This window comes from Monodelphis domestica, chromosome 5, assembly GCF_027887165.1.
Source record: "Monodelphis domestica isolate mMonDom1 chromosome 5, mMonDom1.pri, whole genome shotgun sequence".
NCBI lineage: Eukaryota > Metazoa > Chordata > Mammalia > Didelphimorphia > Didelphidae > Monodelphis > Monodelphis domestica.
Window position 1 is genome coordinate 155,971,841 of NC_077231.1, and position 22,653 is coordinate 155,994,493.

The 22,653-nt window shown below is 33.0% G+C and overlaps 1 protein-coding gene across 3 annotated transcripts in view; it reads left to right on the forward strand.

Annotated features, from left to right (window-relative positions):
- Positions 1-22,653, forward strand: part of SEMA3A (semaphorin 3A) — a 657,947-nt gene that overhangs the window by 225,681 nt on the left and 409,613 nt on the right. For all 3 annotated transcript variants that reach the window (XM_007504009.3, XM_056799471.1, XM_056799472.1), the window contains one exon: positions 18,865-18,930. The gene's annotated coding sequence lies outside the window, so the exon portion shown is untranslated. The remainder of the gene's footprint in view (positions 1-18,864; positions 18,931-22,653) is intronic.

Genomic DNA, 22,653 nt, shown 5'->3' on the forward strand with positions numbered 1-22,653 from the left:
TGAACAGATCCAAAACTTCTATTATAGTGGGACTCTGGAATGTCCAGTTTAGGCAAGAAAGGGTTACCTAAAAATGAGTAAAGGGGAGCAGGTAAATGAGTCCTGTATATCACTGTAAGAATGGATTTTCTTGCCTATGGTGTTGCATGTTTGTGGTCTCCTACTTGCAGAGACTGAGGCTGAGACACTTCTTGAGTTCCTGACTTCTAAACTAAGATAGGGCTTAAGCCCATCAGGACTCCCCAGTAAATCTGGCACCGATATGTTGCATGGGACCAATATGGTTAACCCTGTCTGAGGCATTGGAAACCACCAGGTAGTCTAAGGAAAAACTAATGAGTCAAGGTTTGAAATAAATCATGCCAGCCTTCAATGCAATCATTAATAGAATGTCCATGTTCTTTACATTTTGTTTGGAATACAGGAGAGGAGAGGAGCAAAGGTTTGGAATTGAGGTATGAGAAAAGAGTAAGAGAATGATTTTTAAAATATAAGGAACTAAAATAATTGTATATATATATGTATATAAACACATGTATATGAATATGTGTATGTAAAAGTACATATACAAATGGGTATGTTAAAATAAATTTGATAGGCAGATTTTTTTCTTTATCCAAACTTCATTTGAAGATATTTAAACTAAGAAAATCAAAGCAAGAGTTCATTTTCCTTTTTTCATTGAATAAGTTTAGTTACCCATTCCTCCTTTATAAAATACAAACAACCTATAGTCCTGCTTTGTAATAGGAATTTATTTTACATGATCACACAACATTTCAAAAGGTACAAATGCTTTAGTTTTAAGATAATCTGGACTTTTATAATATAAAAATATATTTGTAAATAAGTCACTAATCTATGCCTTATTTGAAACCATTAAAATGCTATTAAGAATCCTTAATTACATAAGAATATTTAAATTTCATAAATGTGAGTGATAACTTGACAAATTTCATGTCTTAGGAAGTGGTGGAGGAGGAAGAGAGGACAGTTATTTTAATAGAAGGACTACATCTTTTAAAAAAATATATTTACTTTCATTACAATAGCATTTATCTTTTTCAACTCATCTGCTTTCAGTGTTATTTTCCTTTACCTTATTAAGGAGGTAAAAGCTAAGTGTTTACTTCATTTTAAACAAATAATAATCTCCTGATTTCCCCATCTCAATTGCCCCCAAGGGCACTAATAAAACAAGTCATGGTTCACAAAGTAAATTTCCTGTGCACTAATTGAAAACTGCTCCAAATTTATTAAGGTTTCAGATAGATCCTCAGATCTGATGTGAATTCCTTAGTCATTATAATCCTTAATGTACATCCAAGGATAACAACAGCCAGTTTAAAGAATACATGCCTAACAATCTATTGATGAGCCTTGAAACCATTAGTATCATTTTTTGCAATGATAGATTTTTGACTGAGACTAAAGCCCAGAAGCACCTATGAATGTATGACAATAGTAACTATGACAGAGGGTCCAATAGAGTCAACTTCCAACTGTGGCATTGAATGTAAAATATTTTTGAACATGCAGAATATTACATAATGTTATAGACATTTGACACAAATATTCACCAAGCAAAATTTCAAACCTTGAAAAATGTTAGTTCTTTATAATATCAACATATAGAACAACAGAAAATGGCCATATATCAACTTACACTTAAGTACTATTCTCTTAATGGCTATTTTCTGCAATAGATTTTTTTCCTACTATTTTTAAGGAGCAATGCTAAATGAAAGATATTGTCATTATGGAGAACACATGACTTAATATATAACCTAGAAAAGAACCTATTAATTTAAATTTGTCTAATCAACTCTGTACAAAGTGATTATATATCAAGATCTAAGATTATACATTTTCATTCCATTCCATTTTCCAGCATCTGAGACTACCACTGTCATTAAAATCTTTCGAATCAGCATTTTCCATGTGTCAGAAACCAAGAAAACTATAGGTTTGTTTGCATTCTCCTATTCTTAGGGACTCATGGTATAAATTAGAGGAGAAGTCAAAATGAATGAAACTATGCCTAAATTGATTAACAATGAAAAGAAAAATGCATAGGAACTGAAAAAGAAGATATTTTCAAACTCGACAATAACGCATTTTATATAAAATAAAGGGATTATATTAGTGCACATGAGATGGCAAGAAGAGCAAAAAATATGAATTAATCCAAGGTATGGACTTTAAGTAGGTAAAATTAATGTATTCTCTCCTGATTCATAAGGTTTAGTCAGTCTTTGTCCCTTCTAGGACTTTGTTCTTTTTAATGACATATAAAAATATTAGTGAATTGGCTTCCAAGTCTGGAAGATGTGAGTTCAACTCAAGTGTCCTGCCAGTGAAGCATACTTACTGTGTTGATCTGTCAGTTCATTTCACTTATCAGTGCTTTGAGCAGCTAACTCTTCCTGACTGGATTTCAGAAGAGGTGCCAAAGTTCATTGGTAGAGAAAGTTTCATCAAGTAGCAATAACTTTGTGTCTGGTCCCTATCCCATGAAAATATACATAAAGACAGTGCTTATATAACTATAAACACAAATCCATATTATAAAGTGTAACTTCAAAACAAAATCACCCTTTACAAATTAATACTCATCATTTCCCAAATGTTTTATTATTAACACATTAACAGATAATATATTAACAGATGAAGTGGAATTTTTTACTTCCATAGGAAAAAAAAACAAATATTGGTAATTTACTATACTATTGTTATTTACATTATATAATAAGTTTTTCCCATAAATATATACTTAATTAAACTTTTGAAACAAATCATATTTCACATTGACTGCTGTGGTCAATATTTAAAGTAAAAAGGTGAACCTTGTAATTAATTAAGCATATTTTGTATATTGTGTTAAATTACCCGATGTTCCATGTGGTTTATTAGTTTGGACTTAGATATTGGGTTTTCTTATAATATTTTAAATTCTGTAATATTTGCAGTAGCTCTTTGTGTGGTAGCCAGAAAATGGAAATAGAGGGGTTATCTTCCTAAGGAAGTGGCTAAACAAATTACTCGAAATATATATATATATATATATATATATATGTATATAATATGGAATATTGTTGTCATTAAAAAAGTTGAAATAGACATTTATATGGGAAACCAGAAAGTCCTTTATGAAATGATGTAAAATGAAGTGAGCAGAACTAAAATAACATATGGTATGATAGCAACATTTTGAAATATTTTAGAACTCCCATCAATCCAGAGTCCAAAAACAATAAAGGGAAAAATATACCACTCACCTTCTAACAGGTGATGAACTTCAAATGCAAAAAAAAAAAAAAAGAGAGAGAGACATATTTTGGGACAGTGTCAGTGAGAATTTGTTTTCTGTCTACACAGCTATAGGTTGAAAGCTTTATTTTATTTACTAATTTTTATGTTCTCACTCTGAAAGGATAGTGTGAGAGAAAAATAACATGGAATTTAAACTACATAAAGAGATAAAATTGATTTTAAAATTTTTGTTTTTTTTTTTGTTTTGTGACTGGTTTTTGCATTTGTCTGTGTTTGACATACCTCCTCAAATTAGAGGATTTCTGGTTTTTTGGTGCAGAGAGGTCAGCATCCCAGTAGCAGATCAAGCATATTAAAATGTAATTGGGAATGTTTAATAGAACAAGTAAGAATAAAATATAACAGAATGCTAATTTGTGGTTTTCTAAGTTAACATGCACCCTGTAGAAATCTATTTTCATTTAGATTTGACACCTCTATACAAGATGATGGATTAAGTGACTTCTGGGGTTCATCCCAACTTGGAGATTCTAGCATCCCATATGCATCTTCCAAAGGGATAGATAATGAAATACCTCCTGGTCATTGTTATGAATTCTCTTTTAAAATTGAACTTGTATTTGATTCTGGGACTCTCCTGTCCCCTTCCATTGCCTCCTACAAAATTAGTAGGTTGTATGCAATTTGTAGTTATTTTTTCTAGCTGATTCTAACATTACTGCAGTGAAGTGTAAAAAGCCTTTAGGACCATAGCCACAATGGTAGGTCTATAGGAGTGTGAACTCAATATTTTTATCTATCTATCTATCTATCTATCTATCTATCTATCTATCTATCTATCTATCTATCTCTTTCCTCACAGTTTAATCAATGAAAATGACCTTGAAGAAAATGCACTACTGTCGTTTAAGATTCTATGGAATCTTCCCTCTGACTTTTAGTAAGAACTTCTTGTATGTATTGTCTCCCTCTTATTGAATTGTGAACTGCTTGAGAGGAGGGACTATACTACTTCTCTTCTTTTATCCTCAGTCTTTAGCATATTACTTTTATTTATTTTTAACATAATTATTAAACATCATAATTGGCTTTTCCCCCATTCCCTAAGACATTAAATGAATAACATTTGATGAATTGTGATGGGGCTCTAAGTTTAGTTGTTTCAGAGGTGTATTAAAATTATGTATTAATTAAAAATTTAATGTAGAGGGGTAGTGAGGTGGCACAGTGGATGGAGTACTAGACCAGGAGTCAGGAAGACTCCTCATATTGATTTTAATCTGACCTCAGGCATTTATTAGCTGTGTGACCCTGGGCAAGTCACTTAACCAACCATCTTTGCCTTAGTTTCCTCATCTGTAAAATGAGCTGGAAAAGGACTTAGTAAACTATTCCAATGTCTTTGCCAAGAAAATCCCAAAGGTGCAAAGTTAAACACAAGAGAAAAACAACTGAACAATAACAAAATAAGTAAACACAATTTTCGATTAATTTAGAGTTTGGGATGATAAGATTAAGTATGGGAAAGACTGAGCTGAGTCTGGCCAACTCCAGACCCCATTTAACCCTGCCACAGTTGTTTCTGTGATTTATATTTGAGCTTTTCATTATTTAGGATGTCATTGTTTCCATCCTCCTCTCATAATTTAAAATTTAGAACCATTAAATAGAAATTTAAGAATTTGCAAGGTAATTTCTACTTTTGTTCCAGTAATGATTTTTGATGCTTGAGCTTATACCCTGCTGCCTTTGCTTGTCTCAAAAAAGCAGAAGGAAGAAGGAACAGGGTGAAAACTGGTCTACTGGAGTGGCTTCTTCTGCAGAGGACCAAATTTGGAAACTATATACATACCTAAAAGTTTGGGTGGAACATCACTTTGGAATTTCTTTGTATAATTTCAATTTATACAGGCGTTAACAAATTCAGTCTCTGACAGGCTTAGGGTAAAACATTTTATCATCTTTCCTGTACCACCAATTTGTAATCTAAGATGATCTAAGTTCACTTCCTGCCTCTGACACATACTGACAGAATGACCTTTGGCTGGTCACTTAGTCTTTTCCTGCCCCAGGCACAACTCCAAAAAGATGAGCTGTATATTAAAGGAATCTTTCCTCCTGGAATTCTTTAGGTGTGGACAACTACATTAATATACATAATAGGTATTTTTAGAAACTTGACTGGTTAAAGATTACAAATTTTGTGGTAGTAAGGAATTTGATTTAGTAATCATCCACAGTATTAAAACACTTTCAGAGACCTCATAAAAACACAAGGAGAAAGTGGTTCCTGTGATTTCAGTTAAGTAGAACAAACCTAGATTGAAATAGATATTAAAGGTTTCCCAAACTTCACACACAGCAGAATGTTCCAGATGTCGAAAAGAAATGACAGCTACTCACAAATAAAGTCTGAGCAGAAATAGAAGAGGAGGTGGGCCTGGGAATGTATGAAGCACTTGAATGATGCTCATTAAAGGAATCAAGTTTGAAAAGACTCTCCTGAAATAACTTCTGTCTCATACCTAGAGGCATATTAAGAGCTGAATCACGTATTTGTTTTTGTTTTTTCCTTGAAACAAGACTAATTAATTTCTAAGGGTAGAAAGCCAAAAGAAAGAAAACATAATGATTCAGACATTTTGGGAAAGTATCAATCAAATGGGTTAAGTAGAATCCTTAGCTAAATTAACCTGCACCTCCAAGATGACAAAGATTATTCTTTGGGGCTATTCTGTCTTGATTCCATTTTAAAAAATTCTATCAAGTGAATCCCCAAATAATATTTGGCAGATATGGATATCAATAATAGTGTGTGACATATACAAAAAGTATGTTGCATACATAAATCCACGTTTACTTGTACATTAAGCACGAATACATTTAATGCTACTCAATAATATAGTAGGGATTTAATTCATTTTGATGGTATGTATATATTTTGAGGAGCACATATGAATGTTTAAATGCCTAATCACAGGTTAAATCAGATTATGAATGAATATGATCATTTGCATTATGTGCATATGTGTGTTAAAGATTAAATATTATCTTAATTTATAATTATTTATTAAATAACAAAAAGCAGGCAGAGAAAAAGAGAACACTGGCCATATGGGGCTGGCTCTTCCCTTGGCAGCCTTTTTCCTGAGTAGGACCCGGAGAGAAGATTGAACCCAGGTTTATTCCTACCTTCTTGATCTGGCATCCCCTGAGAGAAATAAAAAATTCTCCATTTCCTCCCACTACTCCAGTTTATGCTCTTAGTGCCATAGCTTTCCAAAGCCCCTTGTTTGGGGGATTCTGGACTCACTCTGGGAAAGTCATGTCTTCCAGATACCAGGAGTGGCGGTGGAGTGCAGATGTCCACTGCTATCTTTCCTCTAGCCACTATCTTAAGAGACTTGTTTACAGATGAACAGTCTTTGTCCGCATTTTTATTCAATCAGAGGATGGAGTAAGAAGCAGTCCTAACTTTAATCTTAACATTTTAAAATATAAATTTTAAAGTCTTAAGGTTGTTTTGGGTGCTGAAGAAAGAGGTACAGGATAGAGTTAAGTTTTCATATATGTAATAAATGGATATGTGTCAGCTAATAGCCTTTTATAAAGCATTTATTATGGGCTAAAATCTATGCTAAGTGGGGAGGGAAGTGAAAAAATGTGGGGGAGTTCCTGCCCTCAGAGAGCTTGAATTCTAATGAGATGATAAAGTGGGTGTGCCTATGTATGTGTAAGTATAAAATTGAGTAAATATAATATATTCAGATATGTAGAAGATAATCTAGGTGGAGAAGGATCTGGAGAATCTTGAAGATGGAATTTTAGCTAAGTCTTCAAAGAAACTGGGAATGTAGGTGAAAAGAAAGATAGTTCTAGACATTGGCTTCCAGCAGTTATCAATCACTTAAAAAACACTTATTAAACTCCAGAGGCTTGATAAAATACTGTTTACAACAACAACAACAACAAAAAAGACAAAATGCAATTCTGCCTTCAAGAGGGTTACTTTCTAATAGAAGAGATTGCATGAAAACAAATATATACAAAGTTATATTCAGGACACTTAAAAATATCAATATTTTAAAATTTATTTTCCACATGTGTAATATTTATAACTAAAATTAAGTGAATTCTTTTAAAAAGCAAATATCTGGTTGAATAAATAGGATGTTTTATGGACTTATACAAGTTAAATGTAAATATATAAAATTGTAATACTTATATTTAGTATCATCTATTCAACACAGAAGACAACAAATATAACTCCCTACTTTTATACTTTAAATATCAAAACACACATTAGATTTACACAAAGCTTCATGTTCCATTCACATTTCAGGCTAGAGCCTTGAATAAATGAATCCTCTGAAGATATCTATTAATCAATAGAGAGAAGAAACCAAAAACCTTTGAAGAAAGTTGTAGCTATAGATTTTACTAGAAGCAGTTTAGAAGAACCTCTTATAGAGCACATCAAATAGGTCAATATGAGTCTACTCTATTTGCACTGCATAGGACAAATGAGAAATAATTCAGAGATTTCTGAAGGTATCCATTAAAAGATGTGATGGGATTTTTAGTTGGGAGTTAAAGGAATTCTGAGAAACCAGTAGATGGAAATGAGGAGGGAGAAAGTTCTGGACATGAGCCACAGAAAGAGAAAATGTCCCATGCTGAGAGATGGAGTATCATGTTCATAAAGAGGCCATAAAGTGTTATTATATTAAAGAATAAGCATCAGGGAGTAAGGTATAAGAGAACTGGAGAGTTAGGAAAGGTTAGGTTACAAAAGGCTTTGAATCTTAAACTGTGCATCACAAAATCATAGAGACAGAAAAATGAGTGTCACGTGAGAGGAACAGAAAGTAGTCCAGTGTCCCTGTATTTTAAAGTATTTGGAGAGGATCAAAGTATAACCAGCTTGGGAAGATAGGAAGGGGCCATGATGATGGGCTTGGGTGCCTGGGAATATAGTGATACCCATGACATTAATGAAGATCAGAAGGGAAAGATAATGAGTTCTGTTTTGACATATTGGATTTTAGATACATAATGAACATCAAATTAATATAGCAATATGTGACCAAAATAGAAGCTAGACTAAATGAAAAAAAAAGAAAATCTTTGAATTGCCTTCATGCATGTTCACATCATATAAGCCAATGAGATCACTCCCTGAGATAGTATTAAATAGAGCAAGAGAAGAAGGTTCAGTGCAGGAAATTTTGCAGGAAACAGGCATATCATGGATCAAGATCAAGAATTATCAAAGGTGGCTGAGAAAGGCATTTGGACAGATAGAGGGAAAAGTTAAAAGAGAATAGAGTCATGAAAACCTAGAGAATGTGAGTATGCAGGGAAAAGTGTCAAATGCATGAGAAAAAGGCCATATATATGTGGTAATTAATAGGTCTTTGCTCACCTTATAAAAAGCAATCTCAATTAATTAATGGAGTCATGCCCCAGATTTCTGAGAATTTAGAAGAGAATGAGAGGAGATGAAGTGAGTATTGAGTTTATTCAGCTTTCTCAAGGACTTCAGCCATAGAGGTTCAGGAATTACAGGAAGATGACATGGCTAAAAGGAGAACTATTTTTAAGACCATGTGAGACAACTATGTTTGTAGGGAGCAAGGAAGGAACCAGCAGATATAAAAAGATTGGAGAACAGAGTGGAGAACAGATGGGGCATTTTGATTATTAAAAGAGAAGAGGCCCACATGGAAAAGGGTCACCCTTTCTTTGAATAAAGGAATAAAGATAAAGAGATGGTCTGGCATATAGTAAGCAATAAGTATTTGTTTTCTGACAACTGATTGACTTGTTGACATGAGAAGATGGTACAGATAGTGGGATGAAGCATCAGCTTTTGGTGAGTAACTACAATTTTTTTCAGTGAATCATGGGCATAGACTTCAGTGGAAATGGCAAGTGGAGAGTGATGGGGAAGGGCAAGTCCAGTTAGGACAACCATTGCCTAAGGACTTTAGAAACCTCAATAGTTGGAGGAGCCTTCTAGGGGACTGCAACTAATTGCCCTTTTGTAACCTTTATTTAATTATAATACCATTTGAATTGTGGTTTACCCCACCCCCATTTTGAGGGGGAACAAAAAGGTTGTGGGGAAACACATGCACAATACCATCACCACCAAAGTTCGGCATGTGCCCTAGGGAAAATGCCCAGTGTGGAACCTGACCAATCACAATAACCCAGTTTCTCCCATCCCACACAGCTGAAACATATTGAACCCAAACTTGATAATCATATAGTTCCTACTCCCTTAAGGAGAGGAGTCCACAGGCTGCCATTTTAGAGAGTAGGATAGCCAATTGATAAGAATAAATATAGTATTCCAGTGAGAACTCAATAGAGATTAGCTATTATACATTTTGTAATGGACCTGATCGACACAGTTTCATGATTTCTTCCAGCTTTATTCATCAGCATGGGTTTAGGAGTGAAAACGGCAAAAGGTCAGAAGAATCCAAAGTTGAGATTTGTCAAGGGGTGTTTAATAATAAGACCTAGTGTCAAGAGATGAGATAGGAAAGTGTAGACTCACCAAAGGGTGGAGATAGATAAGTGAGGTAAGGGAAAAGGAAGGAAAGGTAGGGAAAGGAAAGGAAGGAAGGTAGCCAGGGGTCCCCCCTTCATGGTAGGGAAATTGACCAGGGTTCTTTGTAGGTAGGCTAGGGAGCAGATTAAGTCATGCTAGACTCCAGGAAAAGTTAGGTAGGTTTATTTAGTGTTAGAAAGGAAAAGTTTAGGAAAGCCAGGGAAAGTTATATCTCTAGCTCTTCAGCTAGGTTAGGAGAAAAAAGGTGCCAAAACCTGCACTTCTCTCCTCTTTTATACTCCCTTTGACACCTCTCACAAAGGAATTGGGAGGTGTCAGAGGAAGGTGCAGTAGAGAGTCCTGGGAGATGGAGTGTCCCAGGGCTTAGGTCCCCTTCAAAAATGCACTAAGGGATGAGAATTTAGCTTTTGTCTGTGCCTATCTTTCAAAGCAGAAGGCAATAGAGTCTTGAAACCCACAAGCTTTGAAAGGTATTGTCCATCTAGAAAGTCTTCTAGGAAGAACTGAAGCTTAGTAATGTACAGAGAACATTGTTGTCCCAGGTAAATTTGAAGAGACTCCTGCATTGACATAATTTATTCTTTAGACCCAGCATGTATAGAAGTTCATCTTCCAAAAATTTACCCTTAGCTATGTGATCTTGGGCAATTCATTTAACCTCTGTATCCCTCAGTTTCCTCATCTACAAAATGGATATAATAACAGTATGAACCTCCCATGGTTATTTTTGGAATCAAATGATGTATTTGTAAAATAGCACAGTACTTGCACATACTAAATGCTATATAACTTTTAGCTAGTAGTAGAGGGAGAAGTAGTAGCAGCAGTACCAACAGAAGCAGTAGTAAGAGAAGTAGTTGCAGTCACAGTGGTTAGTAATAGTATTAGTGGTAGTTATTAAATAATAGAGAGGATGTGATCTGCCCTATTAAAGGGGTTAGCCATACTGTCAATATTAGAAATGTTCTGGTTATATATACATGGATACAAGGATAGCTAGGTGGCAGAGTAGGAAGAGTACCAGATCTCAAGTCAAGAAAACTCATCTTTGTGATTTCAAATCTGACTTCAGACACTTACTAGCTGTGTGATCCTAGGTAAGTCACTTAAACCTGCTTGCTCAGTTTCCTCATCTATAAAATGCTCTGGAGAAAGAAATAACAAACCCCCGAAAAAATTGAATTCAAAAAGAGTCAGACATGAACAACCAAAAGAATACATGTGTGTATGTATATATTTCTGCTGATATAATATATACAAGCATACACATTTTATGTATTGACTTTGCTTTTTCTTTGATTTTTTAAAGTTTTCCTTTCATGTAGATTGAGATGAAATTGAGAAGCAGAGGAGTATAAAGGCAAGAGTGCTAAACTTGCAATTTGGAAAGATATGTTCAGATACTGTATGTCATATTGATTAGTTGTGTGACAATTAGTAGGCTATTTTCTCTCTAAGCCTCAATTTTTTTCTTCTGTTAAATAGATATGTGCAGCTACAACTCTTAATGTTGTAATATGGATTAAATTAGTAATATTTATAAATTATTTTGCAAAAATCCCAGCATTCTACATGATGTTACAAAAGTCTTAGGGAAATTTTAAACATTTGTACCTATTAAAATGTTAACTTTTAACTGTAATTTTAAGCTTCAATACATAAAAAAGTGATGGGATACCCTGTGTAAAAAGCAGTGACAAGGAAATATGGAAGTATTTTAATAGTTAAAATATGTTGATAGCACAAATTTTTATCAAAGGGGAACAGAATGGTATAGCTAATATAATTATAATACAATATAATTAAAAATTAACTATAAGGGAAAGTCAAAGTTATTTATAACAGTAATGTAGAAAGTGAAAAAGTCAGACAGTCTACCAGTCAGCATACTATGATTCCAAGTCATTCAGTGGAATAAAAGGAATATGACAGTATTAATTTCCTAAATCCTATTGAAGTCCTCCCTCCTGTTCCCTTTAGCTAGTCTGAGGTCTCTAAGTGAGTTCACCAATTTGAAAGGGCGACAGTCATATGTTTGCACTGCATTTTTGAAAACTAATAGCCAAAACACATACTTTACCATGTTGAAAGAGCATTAAAATATCAAACATACCAATATAGTTAAGTAAAATCTAACCCATGTCCCCAGGCAACTCTCCAGGTGCTTTGAGAAATTCCAGCCCTTACACATCTTTCATAAATTCTTTTGGGTCTGGTTAAACAGGTGCCTAAAATATCCTTAAATCATTTAGGCATCTTTACCTGTAAGTAGTATAAATTAAATTTGATCAGAAGTGCAAGGTTTGAATAATATGATTGATCTGAAAATATGAACCATAATTTTTGGCCTCTGTCATGCATGTATTTAAGTCTTTGCCTTAACATTGCATTCACTTAGATTTTTTGGCACAGAATGCATATATATACCGACATCCTCCTCCAGGCATTTAGCTGGCAGACTGAAAAAATGCCCATATTCTGCTAATGTAGGAAATGACTTCATCTACCTAGAGGACTGCCAACTCTTGAGAAATCAAGATTTATATTTAGCTGACAAATTTAGGTTGAGGATTTGTGAACCTTACTATTACAGAAGCAAAGGGGTATTAGGATGGAGAGTTGGCTCTTTATTCCTCCCTATTCTACTCTTAAAGGTTATACCAATTTGTTCTCTGTGCCTATATTGATCATTTGCATTTTATTTGGCTGTAATCTCAATTTTTTTTGCCTTTAGCTAACTAGACAACTTCATCACTAATAAGCATAGTGGAGAGTGCTTGTTTTATTTATATTTTATTGTATGTTTTTTTCTAATATAGTACCTAGAACAAATTATCCTCATAAGAAATGCTACCAAATTGAATTTCTTTTTATATTTTAGTCTCATGTATTTCTTCCTTGTATTCATTGCTTGGTCCTTTATTTCTACATATTTCCATTATGATTTGTAGATTAAAACAAAAATCAAATCTTTTGTTTAAACTTTTTACATGTCAATACAACTTTAAAAAATCATTTTCTGACATATCCTGATCAATGTTTTCTGCCTTACTCTCACCACTACCCAATTGAGCAAGTATTATGATATAGGTTGTACATGTTTTATCATGCAACATATTCTATGTTCATCATTTTGTGCAAGAAGTGTTAGATTTAAAATAGTTTTGAGTGTTAAATAGTTGTAGATAAGAGAGTGGGAGCCATAAACTGTGATAATTAAAATGTTTGGGAGCAAGGGAAATATATATATCAATTATGACTGCTGAAATATGTTTTCTACTGTGTCTTGGTTTTATATAAATATAATATGGTCGCCAGGGAATATATTCCCACTTTATGAATATGCCCAAGCCAACTGGGTTTTATAGAGAAATTTAATTTATAATACACTGATTAATCAATAGAAAAAGAGAGAAAGTAAGAAAGGAATAAGAATGAATAAATCAGTCAGTTGGTTTTATCACTCACCCAAGATCTCTCTAGGTAAGGCTTCTCATGCCAACCTCAGGCTCCACCTTCAAGAGAGCCTCCTTTCAAGAAATGTTTCCAGAGAATTCTCCTCCTTCAGAGCCAGCCTTATCTCCTGGTCCTCCCACAGAGCAACCTCCTCAGTCCTCCTTCAGAGCCATCTCTCTCAGAGCAAAACCTCCTCTGAGCAAAACCTCTCAGAGCAAAAAACTCTCCCCCCTCTGTCCTCAGACCCCGCTATCTTTAAGGAAACCATCTAAGTTCCCTCCCCTCAGTTCTCACATCTACCAATCACTGTCGATGTCTCCCCTGTGCCAATGGTGGCTCTAGTTTAACCCAGGACCGCCCAGAGTCTGTGGCTTTGCACATGTCTGTTGAAGGTCAGATTCTCAAATAATTAAATCTTGATCTTTGCTGCAGCCCTTCCTAAATCCTGTTACTCTAAGTAGGGTGGAAATTGTATTTTCCAAGACCTGGTTCTGTCATTCCAAGTATCTCTATTGTATCAATTCTAAAATCAATCATGACTCAAAGAACTTCCTGTTCTATGCTTAAGCATAGGTCAAAACCCTTTCCATTGTTTAGCAAAAGGTTTCTGTCCTAAAGTAGTCTTAAGTAGGGAGGAGAAGGATCCTCCCATGCCAAGGGGTTTCACATCCAATAGAGTTCTTACTATCAGTAGGAAATTTTTTCCAATATGAAATTTCCCAATGGGGAAATTTCCAACATCCAACAAGTCTAAGAAATTTTAAGGTTTACAGAAGACACATATCACTTACATAGAGAAAAATTCAAGGGGGAAATAAAATGTAGAATGGTATGCTTCTATCTGCATTCAGACTATTCTTTCTATGGCAATGGATAGCCTTTTTCATCATGAGTCAGTAGATATCCTTGAATTTAACAGTTCTTTCCCAGTTGATCATCATATATTATTTCTATTACTGTATACAATGTTCTCCTGGTTCTGCTCACTTCTCTTTTCAGCATTTCATATGAGCCTTTCCAGATTCTTTTTATTATTGTCTTGTTCATCATTTCTTATAGCACAATAATATTTCATTACAATCATTTACCACAGTTTGTTCAAACATTTTCCAATTAATGGACATCCCTTCAGCTTTCAGTCATTTGTCACCACAAAAAAAAAGTTGCTATATTGTATAAATATGTTATTTCTTCCTATCTTTATTCTCTTTGGAATTTAGATCTAGTAGTAGCCTTTCTGGGTCAAAGGATATGTACAGTTTGATGACACTTTGGATATCCTTCCAGATTGCCCTCCAAAACCACATCCCTTCCAACATTTGTCATTTTTCCTTTTTTGTCATATTAGCCAGTCTGATAAGTGTGAGATGGATCGTCAAGTTGTTTATTTTGCATTTTTCTAATTAATAGTGATTTAGAGCACTTTTCATAAGACTAAAGAGAGTTCTAATTTCTTCATCTGAGAATTGCCTTCTTGTATCTTTTGCCCATTTGCCAATTGGGAAATGTTTTCTGTTCTTATAAATACAAAAAATAAATCTTGAATATTTTTCATAATAGTATCAAAGGATCATAGTGGCTTTTAAAAGAACAAAGAATAAACAAACACAAAACTTGATTGAACCAAATAAGTGAGAAAATTATATTGGTGTAATTCTCTTTTTCTGGTGTAAATTTTAGAAAACAATGGGAACTCTTTTCATTTAGGATGACAGCATAGTATAGTCTGGCCCTTTAAGTAGAGTAATTACTATATTCATTTATACTACATCATATTTTGTGATGATGACATTGCTTTATATAGCAGAATAAATATACTGCTGACATAGTGAGACATACTGCCACCATATTCTACTGTTTTTATTCTAAACATTTATTTTCAGTTACCTGAATCTGACATAATCATTATGTAATACAAATAATACTGTGATCAAAGCAATAATATTTTTGCTGCCTTGATACAATATCTGTATTGTATCCTCAACTTCTTCTCTTTCCATTTCCAGAACTATAATAAATGGTTCAAATCAACTCTGCCAATGTTCTAAGATGAGTGATGTCAGTATTATTTCCTGTGGCTCCACTCATTATTCCAATAATATTATGGACCAAAGGAATACTTTTTAGCTTCCACTACTTAATGAGAGTGTTCTCCTGTTAGAATGTAAGCTTCTCAAGAACTGCTATTGTTTGTTTTTGTATCCATATCCTCAAAAAAATAGTACCATCTTTTTCAGATAGCAAGTGTTTAATAAATGTTTTTACAGTAATTTGTTTCCTTTTTAGTCAAAATGAAAAATATAGGGGTACTATGCATGAACTCCTAAAAAATTGGCATAGTTAAGAGCCCAGGATGGGAGCTAGGATGGACCTGGAAGGTTATCTAGGCCAATGTAGTCATTTGGCAGTTAAGGAAACTAAGACCAGGAGTGGTTAAGTGACTTGGTATAGGTTAAATGTACTGGAGGTGATATTTGAACTAAAGTCTTCTTACTCTAAATCTGGGATTCTTTCTTATGTACCACTGTTCCCCTGATTTTTCAAAAGCAAATATGAAATAAAAACCCCTACTTCAAATGTTATTTTTTTAAAAGGTCACTATCTATCTTGGCTTTTTTCCAGGAACCATTGGTTTCTGTTTCATCTACTTTTTTTTTTTTGCAGGGGAAATAATCAATCTTCTATTTATTGGAACTTTCATATGAGTAAACAAGAAGAGTTCAATTCTGTCAATGTTTGCCACTGACTAGTAATTTTGATAAAATGTGTGTTGAGGGAGTAATTTGAAACTCTTGGTTAAAATGATGGTTTGTGATTATTTCTGGATTTTATTACTCAGTGTATTTATGTTCTCCTAGTACCAAGAATAATTGACTCTAGTACATGTGAGAGTGCAGAATGAAACAACGTTTCCACTCATCTGTGTTTCATCAACTGCACCCCTGTTGGACAACAATTGGACCTTCAAACAAACTGTGTTTGGAAGTGCTGCCCAGAGTCATTAGGGATGTGCCTAAGGGTCTCATCCAGTTGCCATGGAAACCTTCCCCTCCAGTGATATACAGTAAAACCCTAAGCAAAGGTGATTAATCTAGGCTGAAAATACAAGAAAGGTGAAGAAATTACAGGAATCCAGGGAGATAACAATAGAAAATAGTCACAGTGAAGCATCTGGCTTTGCATGTGCATAAATCTGCTTTCTGAAATTATTCATGTTGATGCAATTTTTAAAGTGAAAGTTCTTTAGGACTATTTATTTGATAAAAACATATTAAAGACAAATATCCTCATTTTAATGTCTATTCTATATCTTTCACTAGATCCGTGCCTCTGAAATAGTTTTATCTGCATTTTTAAGGATTACCCCATTTTCTCAACAGTAGTATTGTATGAGGAAGAAATCCCAAGTCAACCCAGATAGAGTATTTTTTTAAACAAGACAATATTGAGTTATTTAAGAGTTCTCAGTTCCCCCACCTTCCAAAAACTTCAAGAGAGTATTCTAGACATGATAAAATGGCAGAAAAAAGATTCAATTTATACTGCTAAATTACAGTCACTGAATGATACAAGAAAAATGATGCTATTTGAAATAACTATGAAACTGTAATTGCATCCCTTATTAAGCAAGTTGTGTTTTCTTGGAATAAAAATTCTATGGAGCTGACATAAAATAATGGCATATAAAGCAGCCTATCAAAAGCATCTTGTGCATTTTTTGTTTTATTTTTTTTTATTTTTGATAATATTCTCCTTGAATATATATTCTCAAAACTATTTGAAAGATTTGTGGTGAAATACAGATCAGGAATATGGGTGTGTACATGAGGAGGGACATATAGAATATAGACGTATTCTGTGTTTATAATCCAGACATGCATATATGAATCCAGATATGCAAACATGAAGGGAAAATACAATAAAATTCTCTGAATATTCAGTGGGACATGATTCAAAATAAATGTTGCAACAAAATTTCCACTATTAAAATTCAGTTATAATATAAATTGATGGATTAAATTGAATAACTTTTTGGATAAAAATATTAAAATAGCTTGGATAAAAAGGGAGGCTGTCAATTTGTCCATTGAGATTAGGAGGTAAGCTTTTCATCAAATATCTTTGATCCAGCTATCCAAGATACACATAAGGAACAAAAGTGAATATGCTGGAGGACCAAGAGTTCCCCTCCAGTAGATTAAATTATTAAAGTCTATATTATCTTTTCTATTTTCTTTTTATTTCCACTACTTCAGATAGTATATCATAAACACTTAATAAATGTCTACAGATTGATAGCACCATGAGTCTAAAAAAAACAGTTGCTAAACTATTAAAATTATATGAAAACATTCTTCAAAATACTAATATTGAGATGTTAAAATTCTAATAACGTTGAAGCTTTGCCTCACACTTAGAAAGTTGGCAAATATGACAAGAGATAAAAAAATTAGCAATGGAGTGGTTATAGATAGATATCAGCAGCATTTGATACAGTCCCTGACACATAGTAAGCTCTTAAGTTGTTGAACCACTTACCCTACTGACTTAGGCATTAGTAGAGCTCTGAATTGGTTCAGTAATTTTTAAAATAATTTTAAATCATGTGAAGAAAATATTCTTGCCCATAAAATCACATTACTAAACAGGAAGTTAAAGTTTGAAATAAAATTCCCATATAAACCAAAATATTTGTAACTTCACTTCTTCTATTAGCAAATAATTAAAAACAAAGTAAATACTCATCAGTCAGTAAAAGGGTCCACAAATTGTGGTACATGAATGTAATAGAATATTATTATGTTGTAAGACATGATGAATAAGAAGAATTCAGAGAAACCTTAGAAGACTTTTATGAACTGTTGCAAAGTGAGGCAGGCAGGACAAATATATATATATATATATATATATATATATATATATATATATACATATATATATATATATATAAATAGAGGGAATAACAGAAACAAAATTTAAAACTATAGTTCTGGCACCAAAGAAGGAGAGAGAAAATTCATCTTCAATGAAAAGGTCAAAGTATTGTTCATCTAGAATTCTGTATATATTCTTAGACTCATTTAATGTATTGGTTAATCTTGCTGAATGGCTTCTCTCTCATCTGCCAGTTTTTGAGATGACTGGGTGGTAAGGAGAGGGAGGCAACACTATATTTGGAAATGAAATTGATATAAAATATATTAAAATTAAATATAGTAATAGAAATTGTATTAATTATAACACAATCAATTCATTGGCTTTCATAATTTCTATTTTAATTTCTATTTTTATAGTAATGAACTTTCTGGCATTTTTATTTAAAACACACATGCATCATATGACATATATGTAAATATACCAAGAGACGCAAAAGTGCTATATTAGTATTTTCCTTATAAATTTATGTTAGCAGTTTATCTTTGGGGAGTTTGGGTAGTTGACTTCTGTAATGTTTTATTCCCAATCACACTATCTTACTGTAGCTTATAAAAACTAAACTTTGTTATCTTTAATATGTTTTTTTCTGATTTAAAATACACTTTTTTTTCTAGCAATAAGGATGGGATCCTCTTTGAACTGCACAACATAGACAATAAATCTCCTCTCAAAAATTCCAGGTAAGCCACAGAATATATCTTTTACTTTAGAACCACAGCAAACGTGCTAAAAATGGCTCCTTTGGATCATAAGGAGGTGTATGATATTATTCATCCTGCTTTCTAGGATTCCTACACAAAGATTTTATTCCTTTCTATAGGAAACAAAAAACAAGGTTTAAAATAGCAGCATTTTATCTTCTTGAAGGTTTGAGTGCCACTCTACCATAATAAGATTTTTTGTTTTAGGCAACCTCAAAATTTTAAAAAGCAGAAAAATTTTAGATTTGGGAGATTTTTGTAATATATTTATATGATACCATTATTGCATTTTGGGGAAAATGACTTACAAATAACCTTGAGGACAAGATAGAATTTTATTGAAGTTATACTGTTTCAGTAATAAAAGAACTACCCATAGTATTTCCTCACAAAGCCCATTAATAAAAATATAGAGGCCACCATGCTTTCTTCAAGTTTGCAATAATCACCTAATTTTTATTAATCGAATCTATATTCTCAAATTGTAATATGGTTTCTTCACAGAGACTCTTCCATTCAATAACATTAACAATATTCAGCAATGTTTCACATCACTAGTAATCAGTGTTCAAGGCATTTATAATACTAGCATAAATAAATTTGGGGGTTTTGTTAACCTATTCTCCCTAGTGTCTCATGAGGAATTGGGAATTTACAAGAAAGAGTCACTTTCATTCTTTCTATAATCTGACATCGAAGCAATTTGATTAATGCTATAAATAAACTTCTTGCTCTAATGTTGGAATGGGTTAGGAGTAGTGTGAGATGATTGATGAGTTCATTCAACTAATCAAATAAGATCTTTAAACCAACACATGTAACCTTGGTAAAGTTAGACTAATTTTCATGGTATAAGAGCTTAAAGGTAATGTAAGACTTTGAAGAGATCATCAGTGGTCATCATTGTGCTGTAACTGGGACACATAAGCAAAGTACTTATTCAGGTTCGAACTAGTTGAAGTCTATTAAGTGTTTTTTGTTTTGCATGGGTGTTTAGCATTAGATAGGCACTATGCCTTATAGCTTACAATTTATTTTATATTGCAAAAACTCTACAGCTGTATGCCATGTGGCTTAAAATATAGAAACAGCATGATCTTATTCAGAGAGATGGTCAATAAACAATTTGCTCAGGGACTTCTGAATCTAATTAGAAGATAACTTAAAAATGGAAAGAAAAGGTGATGATTTACTCCATGTATCTTCCAAAGGCAGATGATGATGATGATGATGATGATGATGCTTTCCCCTCATGACTTGATCATATATTGTAATGCTATTCATTTAAAGGTATAAAATAAACACAGGGACATTGAGAAAGTGTATATTCAATATCTAGGTGGGAAATGACTCTCCCTGAACATCATCATGTCAAGAACAATTGACATGAAATGTGACATTTTTTCAGGGAGACAGTTTTAAACAACTTTTTGCTTTTGCTTAGCCCAAAATAAGTTATCATGTCTCCAAAAGAGAAATAAATAGTACTTCCAAATAAATTTGACGTTTCTGTGCTTGAATACCTCCTGGTTCATAGGAGCATACCATGCGTACTAGATAGGTAAAAACCAAACTGTTGGCTACTATTAACTAATCAAAACATTTATCCATTTAAACAACAACAATTTAACATTTTTTACATAAAATATTATTTCAAATAATCTCAATCTTCAATCTACAAGGAACAAAAAGACTTTCAAAATATAGAGACACAATATAGAAGATCAATTGCTTATGACCTGTGAGTATTTAAAAGGAGATTCATGATCATTTTAATCCATTATGAGGTAAATAATCTAACTTCACAGTACCATATATTATACTACATAGTATACCAACAAAGCATGGCAAAGTCTATAACAATTTCTTTGTGAATAAGCTTGAGAGATGTGAGGTGTTTTTAGTTAGGTGGTCTCAGACATCATGAATGACTAATACAAAAAAAAAGGAATGAAAAAGGAATGGTTGATCTTCAACCTGGGCTAGAGTAAATTCTCTGTCAATATTTTTATCAATGACTTGGATGAAGATGTAGAAGCCATTTAAAAAATCATATTTGAATATGATTTAAAGATAGGATACTATGTTAGCTAAAAAGCTGACATATTGGTTAACAATCATGATAATACTTTTGACAAACTACAATGATCAGCCATATTTAATAAAATAAAATATAATGGAGTCAAATATAAAGCCCTTAAATGAAAAATTAACATTTCAAGTACAAGATGAAGGAAACATGGATAGATAAAGATTCTCTGTGAAAAGGCCTATTTATTATAAAGTTCTGTAAGTACAGTATGATTAACAGTTAGATATGACTGCCCAGAACTTATAAGTCTTTTGTGTTTTTAATAAAAAGAGAATATTCAGAATGATAATTATGGCATGAAAGAATACTTAATAGGTTGCATTAAAGAGGTCTAGTGCTGAAGATTAGGGTGTTGAAAATCCTGGTCTAATCTGCTTTGAACAGACAACATTTAGAGTACTTTTTCCTCCCAGTTTTGGATACCACATTTTAAAAATGATGCTGATAAACTGTCACTTATCCAAAGGTGGAAGAGTAGCATAGTGAGAGAACTAGAAAGCAAGCCCTCATGATGAGGATCAGTTGAAGGATTCTGGAATGTTTTCTTGGAAAATAGAAGACCCTTGGTGAGGGTGAGAGGATTATAGTATCCTTTGAGTACTTTAAAGAACTATCTTATTGATTATTCTTAGTCATTATATCCCCAGAGATTAGAAACAGGAATAATTGCTAAAAGTTACAGACAAATTTCAGCTTGATATAAAAAAATCAATATGAACATAACATTATTCATTTGGAGGTAGTGAGTTTCCTATGACTAAAGTTTTCAAATGTAGGCATTGTAGATATATGAGAGATTAGGATATAGGTTGGATCAAATAAATTTCTTATTCCTTTCTACCTCTGAGACAATATACACTTCTGGCATGATAGGCTACCCAGCATAATTTGCCAAAATTATTCAACCAACGATGAGAAGTGATCCAGAAGCCTGGACCAAGGATTGTTTTATATATTTTTACTTTTATTCATAAAATTTGTTTTAAGTACCATCAATACAATCAAATATGATAAAAATAATTCAAGTAAGAATAACAAAATTAACAGTAAAAACATTAAGATAATTAATCATGCCTTCTATATTTTGTCAGAGAAAGAGGGCTTCTATTTAGAAGCATTGTGTTTGTGGGGAAAAGTTATATATTTTTTTAAATCCTCATTAAAATATTTGGAAATGTAAAAAATTCACAAAGGGGCAAAAAATGAACAATTTTGATGTGATTATCACATGTATTTTGATAATAATGACTTACACTTGTAGAGCTCCTACTATATGCCAGAAATCCCTAGGGATACAAATAAAGGTAAAAGATATCTTCTTCAAGGAACTCACAACTTAAGAGACAGAAGGTAAATAGTTGTTTGCAAATAAGTTCAATACAGGACTGATTGGACTTAGAAAGAAAGGAGAGATTGACAAAGGCTTCCTAACAATTGTGGTATTTTACCAGAACCTTGAAAGAAGTCAGATATACAGGAAGCAGAAAAGAGGAGAGAGAAATTTCAGGTATTAATTAAAGCCAGTGAAAGTGCTCAGAGACAAGAGAGAGAATGTCTAATTTGAGGAATAGCTATATCTCAGAATATTGGAAGGGAAGGGATAGTGTCAG